Genomic DNA, 8,120 nt, shown 5'->3' on the forward strand with positions numbered 1-8,120 from the left:
TTGAGCAATTTAAATTTTTTTCTTTTATGTTCTTTTAACTTTTTTTTCTTTTTTTTCATTATCTTTTGTTTCTCCCTCTATTTTCCTCCCTTCTTCGTCTTTTTAACATAGTTTTTTTAGGGTCTAGTACTAAAAAAGACTCACTTCCAAAATTATTTGTAGAAATGGGTCGTTTCTAAAAACCCAAAAACATGTTGACGTGGACACATTTTCAGGGGATAACCCAAAAAAACGCTTCCATGTCAATGTTTTTTTCCTTGTGTCAGGTAAAAACACGCTGACGTGGACGCACTTTAGTAAAAAGTGTTGATGAGGACGCACTTTTGGCCATGTTTTCCCCTAACGGCCGTTTAAAAATTTGACCGTTGGGCCTCAAACGATTAGGAAAAAAAAAGTATAAAACACCCCCAACCCATTTTTTCACTCCAAATTTTATTATTCTTCCAAATTTCTCTCTAAATTTCTCAAAAAAGCTCTCAAAGCTCTCTACATTTTTTTATTTTTGTCTGAATTAGTATTATTTTTTTATAATTTCTAAAAAATTTGATCGTATTAGCAATGACTCTGCAATTAATTCGTCTCAATGATAAACATATTTCCATCAACCAAATGAAAATGGTAAGAGTTAATTTTATTTTTTTAATATGATTTCATTTTTTTAATTAATTAATATTTTTTTATAATTTTTTATAATAGTCGGTAGATTGAGTGTTACAATGTTTTATTCGTAATCTACCTAGTCCTCCATTACCGTTGATTGAAAATTACTTGAGGGAGCGGGTTTTTAACATGTGGCCAATATAGGCCGGGGGTGTAAGTTGGATCCGAAACTCATTAGCGCGTTTGTAGAGAGGTGGACACCCGAGACGCACACATTCCATCTTCCATGTGGGGAGTGTACCATCACTTTGGAGGACGTGTAGTTACAGTTGGGGTTACCAGTGGATGCGTCTGTACTCACCGGGTCCGCTCAATCTGATGATAGGGGAGCCATATATTACAATCTTTTGGGTGTGATTCCAGATATTATTTATGGAGGTCGGATCGATGAGCTGGTTACGAGAGACATTCCCAGTGTTGGAGGATGATTTGACTGAAGTACAAAGAGTACGATACGCTCGAGCGTACATCCTTCAGATCATCGGAGGTTATCTGATGCCGGAAAATTCACGGAACCTCGTACATCTAAGGTGGCTACTAAAATTCATCTATTTAAGAGTAGTTGACGAACTTAGTTGGGGGTCTGTCGTGTTGGTGACATTGTACCGGGAGATGTGTCGAGCGACGCAACCGAATAAAATCAAAATCGGAGGTTGCCTCTCACTGCTACAATCATGGGCTCAGTTTCGTTTTTTATTTTTACGTCCTCGAGTAGACCACCCGTATACATTCTCACTTGTAACAAGGTAAAATCTATATTAGATTTTACAGTTATTAAATAGATTTAAAATAAAATTTTATGCTAAAATTTTATTTAAATAGGTGGAACCATTTGCCGAGTTACGAGGGAACCTACTGTTCTTGAAGATATACAGCTTCTATTAGACTAACGGTCAGAAGCGCATGCAAGTATTTATTTCATTTTGAACTATATATACATAACATAGTTGATTTCATATTTAGTATTTAGTATTATGTATATAACTAATATTTTTATCACATTCATATAGTTTCAATGGACACCATACGAGGATCTGGCAATTCAGACAGTAATTCCGGATGAATTCCTATAGAATCCGAACATCTAGCATGACAGGGTCCCATTGGTCAGCTATACTACCGTCAAGATGCACCAGACAGATAGAGTATTGCGTCAATTCGGATTCTAACAACTGATTCTTGTGGCATCTGAGGTGCTTGATGATGAACACAAAATCGTCTTATGGTGATCGGATACGCATTGGCTGTTCTTCCACTCGAAATATATCGAAATGTGGAAAAATCGGTACGATAATATACCTACTCACGAACCAATTATAGTTTTGGAGTTAATGTACAATCCGAATTACATGTCACGATCTGGATTACATGTCATGGTTTAGGATCCATGGTAAGTCAAATTTACTCTCGGAAGAGAAGATGCATTAGCAAATTCGTGTCGAAAGGGTATAATGAGGCCCCTTAAATTCAAGGACAATGGATGGCGAAGCGGGCCCATCAAAAGCGCCCACGCAATCACCAGCCCTAACGGAGCAAGCGACAATGCCAACACTACTGCCCATTTAGATTATACAAGGTGTGTATCCTAACTCTTATGTGTATCCTAACCCTTATATGTATCTTTTTTCCACTCCTATACCAGGTTGGAATTTATGGCCCAGTGTATCTCATTTCTCAATGACTCCGAGTCAATCGATGATATATAGGCCATCGTCATAAGAGGTATCGCACGATGCACTATTAGGGAGCTCAACTCATTTCCAATCTCTATCCCCTTATGGGATTCAAGCTGGTTATGCTCATTTGCCATGGGTGATGCAAACACATATGTGATCTTTATTCTATCAAGGTGGGTCATCTTTCCAACACTCACAACCAGAAGCTGATCCAAAACAACCATAACCCCAGTCGGAAGCTGAACTAAGAAGGAATCTAACGCGTAACCGTCGACTACTCCTATGTGGTACTGATTTCGACTGGCACATACATTGATTTATTTTTGAATATTTTTGTACAAATTAATTTTAGATTGTTTCATTTAATAAAATAGAAGTTGTTGTTAATATTTTTGTACAAATTATTTTAATATTGTTTCATTTAATAAAATAGAAATTCTTTTGAATATTTTTGTACAAATTATTTTAATATTGTTTCATTTAATAAAATAAAAGTTCTTTTGAATATTTTTGTACAAATTATTTTTATATTGTTTCATTTAATAAATTAGAAGTTCTTTCGATGTGGACATGTTGGCATTGTATGACCCAGGTTCCTACACCACCCGCATAACTTTTTTTGGCTCGTTCTTTCTCGAATATCCATATTATTACGTATTCTAGTCGAGAACGATCGACCTTTTAGTTTGTGACACAATTCTCTATCCGGTAATAACTTAAATGAAGTAAGCGATACAGACGACCACTTACGTTTATCTGGGATTGATGGGAATACGTGTCTCCATATGTTGTACATGTATTCTAATTTGTACATTTCATCGACATAGCTCATGGGATCCAAAAGAAGATTCTGACAAGCTTCAATTACATGGGATCCAAACGAAGATTCTGACAAGCTTCAATTACATGAGCGCATGGATAACGAAGTGTGTCAAACCTCCCAAAGTTGCAAGTCATATTTCTGAGATGTACATGATATTGACCTCCAATAATACCTTGGTTCAATCTATCAAACTCTGTCACCCGAAACCATAGGTTGTCGCAATTGTGACATACTAAATGCATGGAGTTGGCTCGCGCCTTAGCCTTATTCATTTCTTGCAGTACCTTCCAGCACCATATATGGCTTCCCTGCATTTAGTCTTTATAACTCATTGCTCGCTTTGGGAACAGTGCCGCCAAATAGAAGTATGCCTCCTTTACAATCGAGGTTATAAGTAAATGATGTATTCTTTTTGCCACATAATTGATGTATTCTGCTAGGTTTGAGGTCATCTGACCATATTGTAAGCCGTCGTCATATGATTGTGTCCACTGATAGAAAGGTATGTTACAGAGGTAGTTTGAGCCTTGATTGTTAATTTACCGCAAAATCACCAACATATCATGAAAATGGTCATTATTGATCTCGTACCCTGTCAATATAAGTGGATAGTGATAATTACATACCACTCTTCCATTCAGAACAAATTGAATATTACAAACCAAATAATATTGGTGGCGATTAAATACCTATGTTGGTCATTTGTCGTCGTTCAACATTAGACTATTATAGCTCGTAGTAGTTAGACAAAATGTACCTTAGACAAAACGTACCTTAGATAATACCGATGGTATGTGCGATCCCAGAGGCTTCCCTGTCATTTAATTGTAGCTAGTATTTCAAGGCCCTGATCTGATATAATGCAGATATTAGGTTGGGGGCAGACATGCCTCCTCAACCTAGAAAGAAAGAAATCACGGCCGTAACCTGACTCATTTGGTGTTATTGCAAACGTAATTGGAAGGATTCTCCCATCACCATCTTGTACCACAAGTAGCAATAGTTGATATGTATATCTACCATACATAAAGGTACTGTCAATTTGTACCAATAGTTTGCTGTACTAAAATGCATCCCGACATTACTTAAAAATCTAAAACAAACACTTGAATGCTTGGCATCCACGGAGCAAACGCCCGTTGTAGTACGCGAACCCGTTTCAAGGTCTGTTATGCAACCTGGGGCGTACCTCTCCAGCACCTGACCCCACTACCACATCTAATTGTATGAAGCATTTCACCCACTATGCATCTTCCCTAATGCCTTTTGCTTAGCTATCCAAGCCTTGCAATAAGAAGACATATAGTTGAATTGGCTACGAATATTGGCAATTAAGACCGACACAACAATCTTGGGATCTGATTTCACCATCGGTAGTATTAAGCCCGCTATCATCTCTGAATCTAGCATGGGATGATATTGTGAAACAGCTGTCACCCCATGAGTACGTTAAATAATGCAATATTAAATAATAACCGTAATATTCAAAAACCATAAACACCCAGTGATATTGTACTAGAGGCAACACACGTTTACAGACCGGTGAACTTCTTTATCTCTCACAACTCTGTCCTCTTCTTAATTGAATTCATGATTTTCCATGAATATGTATCATCTTGCACTACACACTTGACCTCAAACTTCTCAGATTTAGATTTAACCCCGTTCTTGATGCTATATTGCTTCAATGCACTGAGAAAACCATTCTTACTGAAAAATTCCTTACCAATTTCCAAGTTACCCGAATCCAATGACGAACTTGTGTCGCCACGCCTCCTGTGTGATAGGTCTAGAAACTCTAACACATTATCTGCCGATAGATCGACATTATGCATGTGGGCTGGAGGCAAGTACGCCATGAATCGTGGATCTTCTTTTTCATCTGAACCCCCTTCACCATCTTCAGGTTCAGTTGGAACAGACTCTAGTTTAAAAAATAACATAACTTCTGCATCATTAGCACTGGGCTCCCGGGGTGGATCCATATCAGACTTATCATCTGACCCACCAACATCTATCATGTAGGAGATCCCTTTACCGGTGGACGTCGTAGGGAGTACATCATCTTTTCTCATGCACATTTCAAAACGTCCTTAATCAGATGTGTATTGCCAACCACCAAAAGTTGATGTCATTCCCTTGTAAGTATTTCCAGTATTGAACATTGACCTATCGAACTGCATGTCTCATCCACTAACGGAGTGTCATACAGGGGTGGTGTATTTCGTCATGCCACTAAAAATAGACGGTTTTGTGTTCTGCCTCTTACTAACTCAGTGTCGGACAGGGGTCGTGTATTCCTCTCGAATAGTAGTAGACGTTGAAGTCTTAAGTGCTTCATTTGGCCTTGAAAATTCCACATATAACTCAAGATAGGATGAGCCACTAACAAGGTGCGTCTGCACCATCGTCTCCAAGCCACGAGCACCTTTGATATCAAATGAGTCATATGTCACCGGAGCAACCGAAGCACAAAATTGATACTTAATAGACGAAACGCTCATTGGCATCGTTCTGAAGATTTTGTGCCTAATTCTTTTATGAAGTTCTGTCAATTCTATGTTCTAGTTAAAAACCAGTTATGTTGTGTTCTTCGATAAAAAACAACATCATTCTCAGTGTCACGAACCTCACTGTCGTAGTAAATAACAACATTAATACGTCCACTCATTTTCAACCAAATTATCTGTCGAAATAAATTCAAAACAAAAAAAATATTATGCAAAAATATAATGATTCGTATAAATATTAACATGAAATATCAACTTATACCTTCTCAACTTCTTTAATTTTTATTCTTCTGAACTTTTTCAATTTCTCTTGTTGTAACTTATGCAACCAGAGAATAAAATTTAGGTTATTTATAGGCTAAGGGATAGTGAAATGCTAATTTCTGTATAATTCTCCGAATAGTGGGGGTTGAAATTTGTAGGGAAAAATACCCCAAGTAGGATGCACTGTCACCAACACTACTGAAAAGGGCATCCAGCTAGGAGCTTTTTCAATACTTTTGCTGACAGTGCATCCTGCTTGGAGCCATTTTCAATCCCCACTATCAGATTTCCCGGGAATTCCAAGATATTTTTTTAAAACCATCTTCTCAAATTTATTTTTTTAGAATCATCAGTGCAAAAAAACCGTCCAGTTGGAAGCTTTTTCTGTACTATTATTGACTGTGCATCCCACTTAGAGTGTGTTAAAAAAGTAAAAACAAAATCCATCTCGTCAAAATAATTTTTTCAGAACACATCATGTTAAATTTATTTTTTCAGAACCCATCTTGTCAAAATTATTTTTCCCAGAACAATGCTTAGCAATTAAAAAAATTAAACCCTAAAACCCTAAACAATTAAAAGCCCAATACCTTAATTTAAATTTTCTTAAACCTTAATCAAACCCAAAAATCTTAAACGTAGGCCCTAATTTGCAAATAACCCACTAGGATTACATGGCCAAAAGCGCGTCCACGTCAACACGCTTTTGCCTGACACAAGGAAAAAAGCGTTAACGTGGAAACATTTTTCTGGGTTATCCCCTAAAAACGCATCCACGTCAGTGCGTTTTTGGGTTTTCGATCCATACCCGTTATTATTTTTAGAAACGACCCATTTCCGTTAATAATTTTGGAAATGGGCCTTTATTGGTACTAAACTCGCTTTTCTATGTTTTTCATTTGTTAAAACTAGTCCCTATACTTTTATTTTTTTTGAATAATTTAATTTTTTTATTTCTTTATTTTCCTTTTCTTCTTCACCTTTATTTTTCTTTCTTCTCATATTCTTCACTGTAGAAACATAATCTTTGTCCATCAAATAAACTAAGGGTGAGTTTGGATGGGCGGTGCGTTTACCTGCGGTTAGTGTAAAAACAGCGGTGGCGGTGAGATTAGATACTGTAGTGATACTGTAGCGTAAGATAAAAAGTAAGCTAAATGCACGCACCGCACTCAATCGCCCATCCAAACCCACCCTAAGTCCTTGTTTCTTTCACATGATTTCTAAATTAATTTTCACTGAAAACTAAATATCAATCATTCTTAATCAAATCTCGATTTGAATATAACCTAATTTTAAAACTAAAATTGGATCTAACTAATCAATATAAAAAACTACATCCTTAATAAAATCTAAACATAAATTGAATTCTTTATATTCAAAATAAATTTTTTCAGTTTCCAAACTTTTATAGAATCGTGTAGATTATTCCTTTCCTTTTCTTTTATTTTCTGACGAATAAAAGTAAGCAAACGATAAAATTGATCTAAACCTTCTTGGATATTCCTAAGCAAGCTTGATTAGAAGCCGAGCATGGATGAACCGAAGAGAGAAAGGAAGCATGGAACCAAACTGGTTTGGGTAAAGTTGAGGGTAAGTTTCGTATGGTGATCGTTTTAGTCATTGAGAGTGTAGAGCTCGTTTGAAGAATTCATGAAACAACATAGTTTCGAGAGGGTGAACATGTTGTAGGTAAGATAGATAATGTGGTCGTGGGGGTTGGTTAGGAGGTTAAGGGAACGTGTTTGGGAAACTTTGTCAATGGTGGGTTGCCATAAGTCATGATTGGTGAGGTCTTCGAGTGAGACGAGCTTGTGGACTAGGTTATTGAGAGATCTAAATTAATTCGTTAAAGCGATGATAGATGATGATGGTTTGTAACTGTGAGGTGAGAATATGTGAAATAAGTTGTATTTTGATTTCGGCTTTTGGATGAAAAAAGTTTTAACATATGGAAAATATAAAAAAACTATTTTAAAATAGATGGAGAATAGAGGAAAACAGATGGAGAAACAGAAGAGAATGGAAAATAAATAAAATTTAAAAGAACATAAAAGAAAAAAATAAATTGCTAAAATCGAAAAATATGGGAATCAATTGTATAATTTAACCTAAAATTTTTATTTGGAATGATAATTTAATGTGTCACGTCAGTTTATTGTTACACCGTTAACGAAAATTAACGGC

The sequence above is a fragment of the Gossypium raimondii genome, chromosome 11 (assembly GCF_025698545.1).
Source record: "Gossypium raimondii isolate GPD5lz chromosome 11, ASM2569854v1, whole genome shotgun sequence".
NCBI classification, from domain to species: domain Eukaryota; kingdom Viridiplantae; phylum Streptophyta; class Magnoliopsida; order Malvales; family Malvaceae; genus Gossypium; species Gossypium raimondii.